Genomic DNA, 17,027 nt, shown 5'->3' with positions numbered 1-17,027 from the left:
ACTTTGAAACAACATATAGTGGTACATAAGCTTACCCACGGAACCCTCTGCAAAGGTGTTCGTTTAAGTGAGGTAAGCCCCTGCTTTAGGCCTCACTATGCAGAGGGGCCTCGCTCTGCTGCTGGCGGCCGCCAATCTGCTCGTTGCTGCCCCGGGGGTCCACAGTAACTTACGTGGCTCTGTTCCTGTGAAGACTCCACTCAACGTGCTCTCCTGCTGTTGATGGGCCTGCTCTCTCTTCCTGTCTTCCGCCGCTGGGATCGCGTCTTGTCTCCAAGGTTACCCAGTGGCGCCTTTCATGATGTCAGAGGTGCCGCCGGAAGTAACCATGGCGATAGTTCGTGGCGAGGCGAAGAAAGGAGAGGAGTGCAGGGAAACAAGGAGAGCCTGGAGAGGGGAGTCTACGTTGGAAAGGGGTTACGTGAGTCACTAACCTATACTGCAGTACCTATAGCTTGCTATCTATACGGAGGGCACCCCATGCACCTGGCTACCTATACTAGGCACCTATAGATCGCTCTCTATACTGGGGCACCACATGTACCTGGCTACCTATACTGCAGTACCTATAGATCGATATCTATACTGAAGGCACCACATGTAGCTGGCTACCTATACTGCAGTACTTATTGCTCAATAGCTATACTGAGGGTACCACATGTACCTGTCTACCTATATATTAGTACATATAGCTCGCTATCTATACTGAAGGCACCACACGTAGCTGGCTACCTATACTGCAGTATCTATGGCTCGCTACCTATACTGAGGGCACCACATGTACCTGGCTATCTATACTGCACTACTTATAGCTCACTACCTATACTGAGGGCACCACATGTACCTAGCAACCTATTCTGCAGCACCTATAGCTTGCTACCTATACTGAGGGCATCACCTGTACCCTATTCTATATGTTAACCAGGGACTACCTGTATTTTGCTATTATTTGGCTCCACCCACATCATGCCTTGGCCACATCCACTTTTTCACCGCACCGCTTTCTTCAGTGATGGCGCCACACCCATTTCACCACGCCGCTCCATTCATGGAGGGGGTGGAGGGGTCTCAAGTTATGGGCTGCTTGGGGCCACCAAAACCTTAGCTGCACCCCTGTCTGTTTCCACCAGAGTCCCCCCTTCCTCTTCTCCTGGCAGTGGACTGGAAGTACCTGCAATAGTGAATGCAGTGCTTCTGAACTGAGTACGTCCCAATCCCTTTTGTGTATACCCACTAGAAACAAGTGCTTATACTTCAGCACTTGTTTTCCTTGGGCATGCATGGTATGAGAGCTTGTACATGCCCAGTACAGATGCATTTGTTTCTGTGCACTGGGCATGCATGGCTGGTGAGTTTGTGCATGTAGAAGGAAGTGTGATGGCAGAACCTAAGTGGAATCTCTTCAGAGGTCTCCATAGGTGAGTATACATACCACTATATGTTTTTTTTTTTTTCTGCGCCAGTTCAGGTGTGCTTTAAAGAGGATATAACCCAGGATTTAACTTCATTCCAGTCAGTAGCTTATACCGAGTACATATTGGCTGGGCGCAGTTCAGTTCAGCGCGGGGAGAGCCGAATGATGGCTCTCCCTGCTGCCGCTAAACTAAGAGGCGGTGCTAAACACTATTCCCCCTCCGAGTTGTCGAAACTCGGAGGGAGATTTAATTCAGGGTGTGGCAGCCGCTAGAGCCCTGAATTACCGATATGCGGGGTGTGCATCGGCTTATACCCCCTTTCCACAAGAAATCTTTACCTTTCCTCAAATAGATCCTCAGAGGGGTCTGAGTGGCTAATATTGTGGTGAACAGTGTGATGCCATGACCATGGTCCTGACAGTTTGTTGTCTGTGAACTCCATTGCACTGTGGGAAATAACAGCTTTTTCCAACTGCCAAGCAAGCATCTCCCTCTGCGCATAGGATTCTCAGTAACAAACATTCTGTACAGATCACCTGGCAGGACTAAAGATGTCGCCACCAGTGATACATTTCAGAATGTAAATCAGAGAGAGGAAAGATTTTACAATGGGCAAACACTGACTAAATATTCTATAAATGAATAAATGAACATTGTAAAAAATAAGCAATTGGATTCATGTTATTTTCACTATAGTTCTTCTTTAAGTATAGTTATCAGTAAAGCCATGTACACACATAAGAATTGTATTGCTTGCAAGGCTCTTTAGAGACTATTTCATGTGGCTGTAGATAAATAGCTATTGCACAGACATACTGCTCAACTCACTGCCACTGATAAGCAGCATGTTGTGCCATGTGAATGGGGAAGGGTAAGCAGACAAAAAATTGCAATGGCAATACGCCAAGGATTTTCTAAATCGGCATCCTGCTTAAGAAGAAACTGATGTGTAAACACAGTGACTATCACCTGAGGTTATCATAAACATTGATTCATGACCAGGGCCGGATTTGTACTTTTTACCGCCCAAGCCCAATTATACTGTCTATATGGTTGTTATCTCCGTGTGCCCCAATGAGAATTCTACTTACATGATTGGATGTCACAGACAATAACTATTTCAGTAATACACGTATAGATTATAAGTTGTATTTTCCTTAAGAACTTTTACGTTATGTTTGCCATCTTATTAATGATGGACCCATTGTGCCACCATGTGAGTTAGGCTGAAGTGTACCTGCAGGATAGAGCTTACAGGTCTTGCAGGGACGACACAAGAACACCGGACAGAGAGTTCAAAGGTTAAAGCTGTCCTTGTAGATAGGGATGGCTGCATTGAACAGCTTTACTGTCCCTCACTGAGCCACCCCTAAATTTCTGGTGCCCTAGGCCATGGCCTATGTGGCCTTGCCAGAAATCCGGCCCTGTTCATGACAAGAGTCTGCTGTGTGTACCTATCTTTTTAAGTGTAAAAAAGGACCCCAAAAAGGTCTATTTTTTAAAGATCCCTGAAGAGATTGCATAGGATAGAACTGTTCAGAGCTGCGGTTGCCATGCTTCATAACCTGTACTCCTGATGGCATGTGGCATCCCGCTGTATTCCTGCCTCAGCTTCCTCTGAAAATAAGAGGGCTGGATACCTACTAAAAGGTGCCCCTCTTGGCAATACTTTTCATGCTTGCACACTAATTCCAAAATCACTCCTTATCCTCCAGCAAATGTTATCCAGGAACTTTCAATTCCAGCTGAGTTAGTGGGAGCGAGAGGAGCATGTGAGAATTGCAGGGTTTAAGGCTCGAGATCAAGAGATTTAAATCCTTGTGATATTTACTATAAACACAATGCACTGTCTGCGATAATTGTCAAGAAAGTGTTTACTTCCTATGTTTCAAGTGATTAAAAATGCCCATGTAGCTCTAGTCTTCGAGGGATATAGTGGAAGCAAAGGTAGGACAGCACAGCTGGTTCTGTCGCCTGTTCATCTTGGCATTGGGACAGTTCCATTCAAATGAATAAAGTCCTAAACACTATGCCAAAATCACACAGGTGCTGCAATAAACTGAGGCGAAGCACACACAGACCCCAAGACCCTGTGCCAAGGCCCTGTGTGTAATACAGTAAGCAGGGTAATCCAGGTGCTGTTCATGTCAGTGCATTATCATTTACCTCTGCCTGGACTTGTTACGTAGCCAAGTAACTGAAGGTTATTTGCTGCTTTTACGAGGTTATTTTACCATTTGGAGTGAGAATAGGGTTAGATAGGGGTGCTGGGTAGTCAAGGGTGAGAGGGAGAGAATACAATTAGGGACCAGGGAGTAAATCTAAACTGGTCCTGAATGAAACCTGAACAGTATAAGTTGAGCATACGAGAGAGGCTAGAGTACACACCAGCACTAGTATGCAGCAGGGATGGATCAGCCAGTGTGGGTCACCTGCAGCTTGCTCTCATGCAGAAGCAACATGAGCAAAATGAGAGGAAGCGAGGCACTGCTACTTTAAAAAACTTTTTATTCTGGCTGGGTAGTGGTGTAAAGCAGTGGGGGTGTCAGAGCTTTGGCACCCCCCCCCCCCCCCCTGCTTTATACCACTGTGTCTACCCCGCCGGAATAAAGGGTTTTTAAAGCAGCAGTAGATCTCTACCTCTCATTTCGCTCATAAGTTGAGCATACAATGACAAAGTCATAAGTTATCTTTAATTGTACCTGAATTATACTTTTTTTTTTTATTCCAGAGCTATGTACTGTTAAAAAGAGTCAAGGGGTCTTTAAATCCTCCATATTGGTTATGTATTGCAATGGATGGTTTTACTGATTATTAGGGAAATCTAGCTCAGTTTACTTTCTTTGCCTTATTCAGTGCATCTGCTCCAGTCACTATGGGTCAAGGCATCGCATCACTTCCACTCCCGTTCGTGTCACGTCCACATCTCCTGATGCGGAAGTGCATAGAAGGGGATGGTGGACGGATGCGGCCATGCGAGAAACTGCAGATCGCTTTGCACCACTCCGCATAACCAGCACGCAATAGAAACTGTTCCATTGCCATGCATTGGTTTTAGTACAGACGCAGTGCAATGTGTCTATGTAACCGCATCACACCGCGTGTAATAGAAATGGACCCTTACCGATACTAATGTCAAGGGAGCAGCATGCGTGTTACCAATGTAATGCGTGCATAGCTATGGTAATGCACAGTGCGCCATGTGTTACCATAGCAACATATGTTTCACCCTGATAAGGCACTGCTCTAACAGAATAACATGTGCTGCTCCCCTGGCGTTATATACTGATAAAATTGCCATGTGTTACCTGCACACAGCAATTTTAAGTCCCTATATCTGGATAGTGTAACGGTTAAAGAGACACTGAAGCGAAAAAAAATATATGATATAATGAATTGGTTGTGTACTATGAATAATTACTAGAAGATTAGCAGCAAAGAAAATATTCTTATATTTTTATTTTCAGGTATATAGTGTTTTTTCTAACATTACATCATTCTCTAATATGTGCAGATTACACAACACTCAGCATTCAAAATGATTCTTTCAGAGCAGTCTGTGAACGAATGACCTCTCCTCTGCCAGAGGAAAAGTAAATAGTTAACTAACAGTTGAGATAATAAAAGTCAGAAAACAGCCCTCTCCACGGCTTTGAAAGTCGTAGAGATAATGGCTTTTTTGTATAGAGAAAACAACTGGAGTTTCTTAACTCTTCCTGTACTGGAAACAATTAGACTGATGTATCTGATCTTAATGTTTTAGTTCTTAGCTGTACTACACATACAAATCATAATATCATAGTTTTTTTTCTCGCTTCAGTGTCTCTTTAAGGGCTCTGCATAAGGCACTGCTCTAGCAGAATAATGTGCTGCTGGATTCAAATCTCAGATCTTCCTATTCAGCAAGCGATTCTTGTGTGAAACACTGTTTCTGCCAACTGAGTGTGCTCTAATGGCCTCCTTGCAAGCGCTTTGAGTCTGACAGGAGAAAAGAGCTGTGGACCCCGATGCAAGTTTTACATTGGGGCCCCCCAAGCATGCTATACATAACAATTGTTATGGCATTCCAAAACCTACCAATGGCAACTACAGTGTCAGAGGTGCAAGAAGGGGATGGGGAGCAGTGTGTTAATGATTACCAATATTCAAAGTATCCATAGAAGTGATTAGTACCAGCACAGGACCAATAGAGAGCTAATACTGCAGTTGATAGAGGGCCCTTTGGGACCCCTCTGGCCCAAGGGCCCTGATGCACTCCCTATTGCTACACCCCTGCCTGTCAGTTTTGTATCAGTTTTGCAAGTGTTTCTGTGGGTGTGTTCACACATAAAAGCTGTACATTTCTGGTCCAGTCAGGTAAAACTGATAGCTAACGGATGCAAAACTGATGCAAAGCTAACAGACAGGACAGTACTGGACTGGATACAAAATGTGCAGATTTATGTGTGAACCAGGCCTCATGTGCTCACAGCCCCGGGTGTAGCCATGGCTAGGGGTGCAGCTGTGGTGCTCAGCCACTGTGTTTTTCCACCTGGGACTTTTTTCATAGTTTAAACATACATATATCCAGGCACATCGCCTCTAGTTAGGACATTAAATAAATTATTAGGGAAAGGGAGGTGCTGAAGGGGGTGTGGCTAGAAAACAGCAAAAATCTATTAACCCTTCGCACACTCACATGCAAATGTTCAAACAATTGCATTCACAGATTCACTCATCCAGGCACAACTGTTATCCCTACAGCTAAATTAAAAGCCAGGGTTTTAGTTCACAGAAGAATGCATTCTTATGCTTAATCACCTATACTGCGCAGAAGTACCCAGGTAAACATAGGTGTCCTAACTCTGGCCCTGTAACATGCATAGTGCAGACATGCAAACACATTCATTGCATCAAACCTATCAATGGATTAGGAGCACACATCCTAACTTCCTCTCCTGGGAAAGACAGTGCATCATACCAATCGCACAAGGGAGCTAATGTTATGTGTCCATGTGCACAATGCGCATACACCAGCATAAGCTGTCTGCATGCTGACAAACATACAGGGGAAGGGGGAGTGCACCGAATTGGACCCTAGCCACAGGGGTCAATGATAAGAATAAACATACATATATCCAGGCACATCGCCTCTAGTTAGGACATTAAATAAATTATTAGGGAAAGGGAGGTGCTGAAGGGGGTGTGGCTAGAAAACAGCAAAAATCTATTAACCCTTCGCACACTCACATGCAAATGTTCAAACAATTGCATTCACAGATTCACTCATTCACTCATTTATTTAATGTCCTAACTAGAGGCGATGTGCCTGGATATATGTATGTTTATTCTTATCATTGACCCCTGTGGCTAGGGTCCAATTCGGTGCACTCCCCCTTCCCCTGTATGTTTGTCAGCATGCAGACAGCTTATGCTGGTGTATGCGCATTGTGCACATGGACACATAACATTAGCTCCCTTGTGCGATTGGTATGATGCACTGTCTTTCCCAGGAGAGGAAGTTAGGATGTGTGCTCCTAATCCATTGATAGGTTTGATGCAATGAATGTGTTTGCATGTCTGCACTATGCATGTTACAGGGCCAGAGTTAGGACACCTATGTTTACCTGGGTACTTCTGCGCAGTATAGGTGATTAAGCATAAGAATGCATTCTTCTGTGAACTAAAACCCTGGCTTTTAATTTAGCTGTAGGGATAACAGTTGTGCCTGGATGAGTGAATCTGTGAATGCAATTGTTTGAACATTTGCATGTGAGTGTGCGAAGGGTTAATAGATTTTTGCTTTTTTCATAGTTTGGGAAACATTTGGGAAACTAGTAGCAGGCAGTGCATGGGACTGTACTACTTCCTGCACTAGATTGGGGGGGTTGTCTGTAAATAATCAGCACCGGGTGTCATATTCCCTAGGTACATCACTGTAACTCACTACATTTTCTGCAACCCTTTCTATGGCTCGATATGTCCCAAGTGAAGATTAGAAACACTTGTCAGTTAATAGCATACAATTGTATAATACATCCAGGCCAAGTCTGCCGATTCCCTCACGCTCTCTATTCAACTTCAGCACAGGATAACCTTAGTAAATCACGCCCTTTGTGAAGGTATTGTTATCACAGAGCTACATATACATAACTTTAGATTTAAAGTGATTGTCCAAGTAAGAAAAAGAAAGAAGATCCACTTACCTGGGGCTTCTTCTAGCCCGTGGCAGCCGTCCTGTGCCCTCGCCGCAGCTCCGATGGCTCCCGGTCTTCTCTGCTGGTGCAGCCGACCTCGCCTGGTCGGGTTCTGGGTTGGCTTCATCTGCGCTCCACCGCGCGGGTCACGTGGTCCCTCTACGTCATCAGGACGGTACTGCGCCTAAAAGTTTTATACATGCCTGGGACTTCCTTCAGCCCCCTCTGTGCAGATCGCTCCCTCACCACAGTCTTAATCCTCCTAGATTTGCCCGTAGCAGCCCTGTTCTTTGTGGCCAGTCAGGCTAACTGTGCATGCGTGGCCCAGCCTTGCCCGTTGCGCTCCAGTTGCCGGAAGCTTGCTTGGCCGTACTGTGTCTGTGCCGACTGGCCCTGACTGACCGCACAGAATGGGGCTGCTAGGAGCCTTTAGACCACGGTGAGGGAGCAATCTGCACGGAGGAGGCAGGAGGAAGCTCCAGGTATGTATAAAACTTTTCTGCCCCCTCGTCTCCGGGACACTTTAAGAAGGCAAAATTCTGTTTTACATAGCATTTTTAGTTAGAGAGCTTTTTTTAGTGTTTTTCAGCCCCTTACACACTCCTAGGAGTTCTGGTTTACCATGAGCTTGCTGGGCAATCTGTAATTCCGGGTGTTTCAAGTCCTACCCCATAGAGCCATACTAAAGGGAACTTAAACTGAGAATGATATGGATTTTTCCTTGTCAAATAATAGCAGTTGGACTCCCCTGCTGATCCTGTATCTCTAAGGGCTCTTTCACATCAGAGCTTGCGTTGGAGAACACTCAAAGCATACCTTTTGTTGTATGCGTTTTAATGCGTTTTGATATGCGTTGCACTGCAGTGAGTGTGCGGTTTTAATGCGTTTTCAATGCGTTACAGCACATAGGAAAACGCAGGTAATTTTTTTTTCATTTTAGTTTTCAAATTTCTACATTGTTACGCTGTTGCATTCTGGGACTGATTGCCTGCGTTAACGGTTTAAAAACGCGCATAGTGTGCGTTTTACATTGACTAACATTGTAACGCATAAAGCTAGCGCCGGCCGAAAAACTGCGCCTGGGTGCAGTGTAACGCAACGCACAAAAACGCTGCGTAATATGTGAAAGCTAAAATGAAAGCCTATGGACTTTCATTTTACCTTGGGTAACGCAAACTTTACCCGTTGCGTTGAAACGCAGAAAATCTGCCCTAATGTGAAAGAGCCCTAATACTTTTAGCCAAAGCCCTTCAACAAGCATGCAGATCAGGTGATCTGACTGAAGTCAGACTGGATTAACTGCATGCTTGTTTCAGGTGTGTGATTCAGTCACAACCTCAGCCAAAGAGATCACCAGGACTCTCAGGCAACTGGTAATATTTAAAATTAAACATCCATATCCCTCTCAGGCCCAGTGCACACTAAAACCACTAGCAGATTGTCAAAACGCTAGCGGTTTTGGGAGCAGAGAGCCGATATTTGCCGGGTGCACACCAAGCGGATTTTGTATGTGATCCGCCGGCCGCATCAGCATCCGCGTGGCTAATGTATCTCTATGGGCTGGTGCACACCGGCGGTTTGAGGTTTTAAGCAATCCGCAAACGTGCAGCAAGAGTCACGTTTGCGGCTTGCTAAAAACCTCAAACCGCCGGTGTGCACCAGCCCATAGAGATACATTAGCCACGCGGATTTTCAAGTGGATGCGGCCGGCGGATCCGCCCAGTGTGCACTGGGCCTCAGTTAAGGTTCCCTTTAGTCCATGCCATGCACTGATGAGGATCAAACAGTCTGTATGCATGTTGGATTAGTATGGCTCTGTAATATTAACAAGCTGACACATCATCAAATTCCAGCAGTTCTGGAGGAGTGTTTATCTTTCAGGGACAACATAGAAATGATTTACATATTCAGCAGTGATGCATTGTGGGACACTCATATGCTCACTCCAACCTGAATAATTGCAAATACCTTCTGTTTTAAGAAGGCAAAATTCTGATTTACAATAAATATATTTTGTTATTGAAGAGGACAGGATGATCTGGGTCCAGCAGAGAGACAGCTCAGGCCGATCAGCTAAGTGTATCTATCACAGGATGAAAGCTAGAGGCTAGCATTATGCAGAATTTCCATATCACTATATATAAAGCAAACATTTTTAGCAGAACTGTAACGATCGGAATTCTCAAATCACCATTTTTATGAACCTCCTAAAAGGCGCAGAGCTTTAGTCAGCCTTGGAGAAGTCAATAGCTTAGGCAGATTCTTAGATGTAGTACATTTCACTTTATCATACAGCAACATTACACGCAAGTTCAATTTCCTGATGGAAACAATACAGAAAAAAAAAATCAATAAACAAAACCGTAATTACTACATGTAACTTCCAATCATCCATTTATTATGGCGCAGACAGTAGCAGGAACCTCCTCCAGTTTCAGAGATGTTTGCTCCGATAAAGTCTGAGTGGAGATAGATTTCCCAAGACAATATGGCAGTAATCGTTACCTCTTGTGACTACGCTGGCAAGCCAGAGGAGTACATCTCCATTTTAGTTAATTTGGCAAAAGGCTAGATAGTGTTGGATGGACTCTAGTGAGTCTGACAGCTGCCTCCCAATTGGCCAGAGTCAGACATTCACTCTGAATGCTTTCATATGATCTCATTTTCTAGTAAATCAGAACCAATCTCTGGAGATGCTCGGGCCTGGACTCAAATCTCTGTATCTTAGTTTAACTTGTTACACTTTCTTAGCAGAGGACACTGATGTCTGGGCACCAGTCACTGTATCTGAGTATAGCCTGGTGCATTATCTCAGGTGGTACAGGGTCCAAGTGCCACGATTTCGCCGTGGCAGTTCCGTTTTTAGCCCTCCCTCATGGTATCCCGGGGCAACGGTTCATTAGTCACAGAGAGCAGACTAGAGGAGACTAGTCCCGCCGTCCTCGCAGAGCAGGAGAATCTGGCCAATAGCAGCAGCAGCAGCTTCCCACCAGCCAATGCTGTTGCTGCTGTGGCGATCTAATGCTGGATACACACGGTGCGTTCGCGCACTCGATTTTCCCGTCGATTCCCATCGATTCGTTTATTTCCAACATGTCCGATTTGGATTTCGATGGATCGTTAGGTCGATTCGGCATACTTTGCATGCGAATCGACCTAACGATCCATCGAAATCCAAATTGGACATGTTGGAAATAAACGAATCGACGGGAAAATCGAGTGCGCGAACGCACCGTGTGTATCCAGCATTAGAAGAGGAGGGAGGGGCGTTATTTGAAAGAATCCCCGCGCTGTGCTCTGCACTGGAGACGTGCAGAGACAGCCAGATTCATTGCTGATGACCTGAGTGTTGCTGAAATCCCCCGTCTCCAAGAGCTGCAGCAGAGCAGAGGAGAGTGATGCTGTCCAGCTGAGTGAGCTGCCCAGAGTGCCTTGCCTTATCACACACTGGTGAGTCATTTATTTTAGGGAAGCCCACTGTCACTGAATTCCAGGTGGGGGGAGGGAGCTTTAAGTCAACCGATGGCATAGCTCTGCATGTATTTTCCCTGCTCAGGATGTCGTTGCCTCTTTCATTCCACAGTATACATAGTGAGTGTATGCATAGCTCCCAACTGCCCCTCTTTGGGAACTCTGCCCGGTCTCATTTGTCCCTCTTGCAGGATTGATGTACAGATCTTTGTAAATGTATGTATGTTTCTACTGAAAAATATGTTTAACCGACTCTAAACTTTATTACCGTCCTCTAAATTGATATAGGTCTTATTTTTAAATGCTAATATGAAGCAGGCATGGGAAGGACCAGTGTGGTTTGAATTATAAAACGACATATTTTTCTTATGAACCCTTTATAGTATGAGTGAGTAGGGGTTTGTTGGGGGCGTGATAAGGGGTGTGGCTGGCCGTGGCTTAAGTGTCCCTTTTTTTCATCTCAAAAAGTTGGGAGGTATGCGTACACTGAGGCTTGTATGCCAATATCTGTATCTGAACATTAAGAACATGGAAAATATGGCTACAGAAAGGCTGCATGTGGAAGAGAATATGGCAGAAAGAATGCACATGGAAGAGAGGACTACAAAAAGATGGCTAAAGAAAGGCTGCAGATTGAAGAGAAGGCTACAGAAAGGCTGCTTATGCAAAATAGGGTGAGAGAAAGGCTGCACATGAATGACAGGATGACAAAAATGCTGCATATGGAAGAGATGGATACAGAAATACTACAAGCGGAAGAGAAGGCTACAGAAAGGCTGCACATGAAAGAGAATATGACAGAAAGGCTGCACATGGAAGAGAGGATGACAGGAAGGTTGCACATGGAAGAGATGGATATGGGAAGATGCACATGGTTGAGAAGGGTACAGTAAGGCAGCACATGAGAGTGCTACAGAAAGGCTTCCTTAACAAAGAGAGGGCTACAGAAAGGCTGCACATGGTTGTGAAGGATAAAGAAAGGCTGCACATGTAAAAAAATGGCTAAGGGCCTGTTTCCACTACACGCAGATTGGATGCAGAATGGATGCAGAAAAACTGACTCCAATGAATGCCTATGGGCCCGTTTCCACTAAACGCGATTTTTCTGATGCAGATTTTCCCATAGGCATTCATTGGGATCAGTTTTTCTGCATCCATTCTGAATTCAATCTGCGTGTAGTGGAAACAGGCCCTTAATAAAGGTTGCTCGTGGAAGAGAGGGCTACAGTAAGGCTGCACATGGAAGAGAGGGCTACAGAAAAGCTGCACATGGAGGAGAGGGCTACAGAAAAGCTGCACATAGATGACTTCAGTAAGGCTGCACGTGGGAACGAAGGCAACAAAAAGGCTGGAGATGGAAGAGATGGCTACAGAATGGCTGCAAATGCAAGCGAGGATGACAGAAAGGCTGTGCATGGAAGAGATGGCTACAGAAAGGCTACACGTGGAGAGAGGGCTACCAAAAGGCTATACATAGAAGAGATGAAGAGAGAGAGTGCTTTAAATGATGTCTCTAGTACAATGTATGGCAACAATATTCTATTGTCATTTTTATTTAAATACCTGTCCCTTTACAATCTGCTTTTACACATCACCAGAGCCGGGACTAGGTCCTCCAGCACCCAAGGCTGAGACACCAAAGTGCGCCCCTCCATCCCTCCACCCTAGCCGTCACACATTGATTGCTCTTAGACTAAGAGGCACCCCGGGGCCCCCAACACCTTAATCTCTAGTTATTTGGCTTGCAGTCACTGCTATGTATCCCCTTTTCTTAATTCTTTCTACTTCAAACACAATTAGGAATGACAGCTGAATGAATTGTGCGCCCCCTCCTACACTGCGCCCTGAGGCTGGAGCCTCTCCAGCCTATGCCTCGGCCCGGCCCTGCACATCACTAAGAACAGCTTGTTTGCCTTTGTTTCTTACCCACTTTACTTCTCAACCCTGTCCTCTGAGCTGCGCTAATAATAATAAAGTTGTTTTTTTTTCTATTTCAATATTTGTATTAATTTCAATGAACTTTTCAAACAAGTCGGCAAGACAGTACTAATGCATTTTCTGGGAAGCAGTTACAGTAAGCAGTTTTCCACTCTGCCCTGCAAGAACATTTGCTTATAATGCAGAATTCATCTAAATCAACCTATCAGTTTAAATCACTTTAGCCCAAAGATGAAGAAATACAGTGTGTGTGTGTGGGGGGGGGGGGGGGGGGGGGGGATCTTCGGTAATATGCCACTATCCCTTCAGTTTGAGCCTGGCTATGCCGCTCCCTCCTGCCCACATGGATTCCTTTGATTTGTGGATGTTTACCTGGCACAATGCAGAGACACAAGTTGACACAATAGGGGTCACCCTTCCACCTTAATTAGCATGCTAAACCTTTTGCTGTTACTATAGGTAGTCCTCAGTTAAATGCTAAAGGATATTCCAATTTCCCTGTCAAGACCAACTCAAGGAGAACTTACCATCCAGAGACCAGAGTGCAATGTTTAAAGAGGAGCTGTTAGGTATAAGGTCTCAGAGAAAAAAAAACACATATATCAGTAGCTAAAGATTGGCTGTACTTACATTACATATGCATTTCACTGTCCTCGTTTGGATTTCACAGAATTTTATATAGTACTAGCTGATTGCCCAGTGTTGCCCGGGTATGTATTTGGCTGGTGTTGACGCCGCACACTTTTTCTAACCCTAACACACAATTACTCAATGACCAAGTTTGTGAGCTTTGGGGTCTTTGGCATCAATAATTCACATTGAAATGAAACAATTCTGATTGGCTGTTTGTGGCTCCACCCCATTTCTGAATTTGAACCCTAGTGACCCAATAACCAACTGTACCAGGTTTGAGGCCCGTGCCCTTAACAGTGTAAGAATGGTAGCAATTAAATATTCCCCTTGAAAAGCAATAGGTGAAGTTTGATTCACTTTTGTAGGCTCCACCCACTTTTCTGAATATTAATCCCAGTCACCCAATGACCAACTGTGCAAAGTTTAAAAACCCTGCCATTAACAGTGTAAGAATGGATGCAGTTTACATTTTCCCAGTGAAATTTGTATTTGTCTCCACCCACTGATGACCCGGCGTTGCCCATATATGTATATGACTGGTGTTGGCCCCGCCCACTTTCTAACCCTAACGCACACTCAATGACCAAGTTTGTGAGCTTTGGGGTCCTTGGCATCAATAATTTGTATATTCCCATAGACATTAAATAAATCAGATACGCTGTTTGTGGCTCCGCCCCTCTCCAGCATTTGAACCCGACTCACCAAATGACCAACTGTAGCAGGTTTGAGGCATCTGCTATTAACAGTGTAAAAATGGCAGCAATTTAAATATTCCACTTGAAAATCAACAGGTGAATTTTGAATTGGCTATTATAGGGTCCACCCACTTCCCTGAATATTAATCCCAGTCACCCAGTGGCCAACTGTGTCACGTTTGAGAACCCTGCCAATAACAGAATGGCTGAAATCAATCTAACAAATCTGATTGGCTGTTTGTGGCTCCACCCCATTAGTGAATTTGGACCCCAGTCACCCAATGACTGACTGTATCAGGTTTGAGGCCTCTGCCACTAACAGTGTAAGAATGGTAGCAATGTGAATATTCCCCTTGAAAATCAATACGTACATTTTGATTGGCTGTTGTAGGCTCCACCCACATTTCTGAATATTCATCCCAGTCACCCAGTGGCCAATTGTGTAAAGTTTGGGAACCCTGCCATGTTAAAAATGTAGTTGTTGGCACCGCCCACTTTTCCAAACCTTGACATACAGTCACTCAATTATCAAGTTTATCAGCTTTGGGGTCCTTGGTATCAATACTTTGTATATTCCCATTGAAAAATAAACAAATCTGGCTGTTTGTGGCTCCGCCTCCTTTCTGAATTTGGACCCTAGTCACCCAGTGACCAACTGTACCAGGTTTGAGGCATCTGCTTTTAACAGTATAAGAGAATGGTAGCAGATGAAATATTCCCTTTGAAAATCAAAAGGTGAAATTTTATTGGCTGTTGTATGCTCCACCCACCTTCCAAAATCTTAATCTGTCACCCAATGACCAACTGTGCAAAGTTTGAGAACCCTGCCATTAATGGTGTAAGAATGGCTGCAGTTTATATTTTCCCAGTAAAAGTTGTTTTGGCTCCGCCCACTTTTTGTAACCTTGACACACAGTCACTCAATGGCCAAGTGTGTGAGCTTTCAGGTTCCTGGCATAATAAATGTGTGAATGGAAGCCGTTTATCCACCAAGGAAATCTGAATGGCTGTATGTGGCCCTGTCCCTTTAGTGAATTTGGACCCAGTCACCCAATGACCGACTGTAGCAATTTTGAAGCCTCTGCCATTAAAAGTGTAAGAAGAGCAGCAGTTTAAATATTCCCCTTGAAAATCAATGTGAATTTTGATTGGCTGTTGTAGGCTCTACCCATTTTCTTGAATCTTAATCGCATTCACCCAGTGACTAAGTGTGCCAAGTTTGAGAACCCTGCGATTAACAGTGTACCAATGTTGCAGTGTACATTTTCCCATTTAAAATGTACGGCTGAAATTTGATTGGCTGTTTTATGCTCCGCCAACTTTTCCTGGATTAGTAACCTCGGTCACCAAGTGACCAACTGTGCCAAGTGTGGGGGACTCTGGCTTGATTACTGTGAGAATGGCAGCCTTTTACATTTTTTCCCATTGACTTGAACGGGTGAAATCTGATTTGCTGTTTGTAGCTCCGCCCACATGTGCAGGGGGACCTGAGACCCTCCAGAACATATCATCCCAGGTATAATTTTATATATATAGATTTGCAGAGACTGATGCTCCTGACAGCTCATGGCAGGTTCCATGTTTGTCTGTCTCCTATGAAGCCAATTGTGTCGTCATGTCCTCCCTGCTTCCTGATGATTTGACTCACAAAAAAGATCCTTATGGAAAACACTACTGTGCAGTGAATATTAATTAGCCATGTGGCTAGGAACAATAGCGGACTCATGCAGTATACTCTGCCCTGTGATTTTTCAGTGCTGTGAGCTAGGCTAAGTTACAAGGTGCTGTAACATGAGCCTGTAACTTCTCACTAGCAGCCGAGGGGAGGACCCAAGGTGGGAAGAAGCAGCCCCAGAATGCTTTGCAGTATGTTATGCGGCCTCTCGTCCTACTTAAGAGCTTGGGAATAACAGCCTTCCTGTTCAGCACACATAAAAAGTAAGAGAGATTTTTAACTTCAGTATTGCCTTTTTGGCTTCCTTCTAAACTGTTTAACACAGGAGAATAGAGGCTTAAATTAGCTTTTGCAGCCTGACAGTTACTCTTTAAAGAATGATGAGGTCTTCACTAGAGCAGTTCTCATGGGGTGATACTGTAACTTCCCTGAGCAGTCCTCATGGGGTGATACTGTAAGTTCCCTGATGAATGTCAGTTAAATCATGTGTGTATGATGATCTGCAGTTCTCATAGACTATCATTGCAATTTGCAGGAACGGATCTTTGGCAGGAACAGATCTTTTGCAGATACTGATCTTTTGTGTCTCTACAGCATCTGTGTGTGCAGCATCTTGCAAAGATTTTTTTCTGATGGGGAGTTCAGCTCCATAGAAAAGACTGTGTAGAGTATGGCTCTCATATTACATGAAGGGTGGTAAGATTGGTCTGTGATCTTTCAGTTTCCAAAGACTATAGTCTGATGTGCGTATGAGCCTTTATACTTGGAGGCACATCTAGCTACTTAATACTGATCATAGCTCTGGCTACCTAGTACTAAGGTCCACCTGTAGCTACCTATGACTGGCAAGGGATGTAAGGGAGAAGTGGCAACTGGGCCAACCAACACACTTGCGGGAAGGTTCATGGAGGATGAAGTCTAGGGTAGAGGCTTGCACGGGTCCACTTTTTCATACCCGCACCCGACCCGCTTTTGGTGAATTTGATACCTGCAACCCGACCCGCACCCGCAGAACTGCTACCCG

Source organism: Hyperolius riggenbachi, chromosome 6 (genome assembly GCF_040937935.1).
Source record: "Hyperolius riggenbachi isolate aHypRig1 chromosome 6, aHypRig1.pri, whole genome shotgun sequence".
In the NCBI taxonomy this organism is placed as follows: domain Eukaryota; kingdom Metazoa; phylum Chordata; class Amphibia; order Anura; family Hyperoliidae; genus Hyperolius; species Hyperolius riggenbachi.
The sequence above is the reverse complement of the archived record's forward strand: the minus strand, read 5'-3'. Positions refer to the sequence as shown.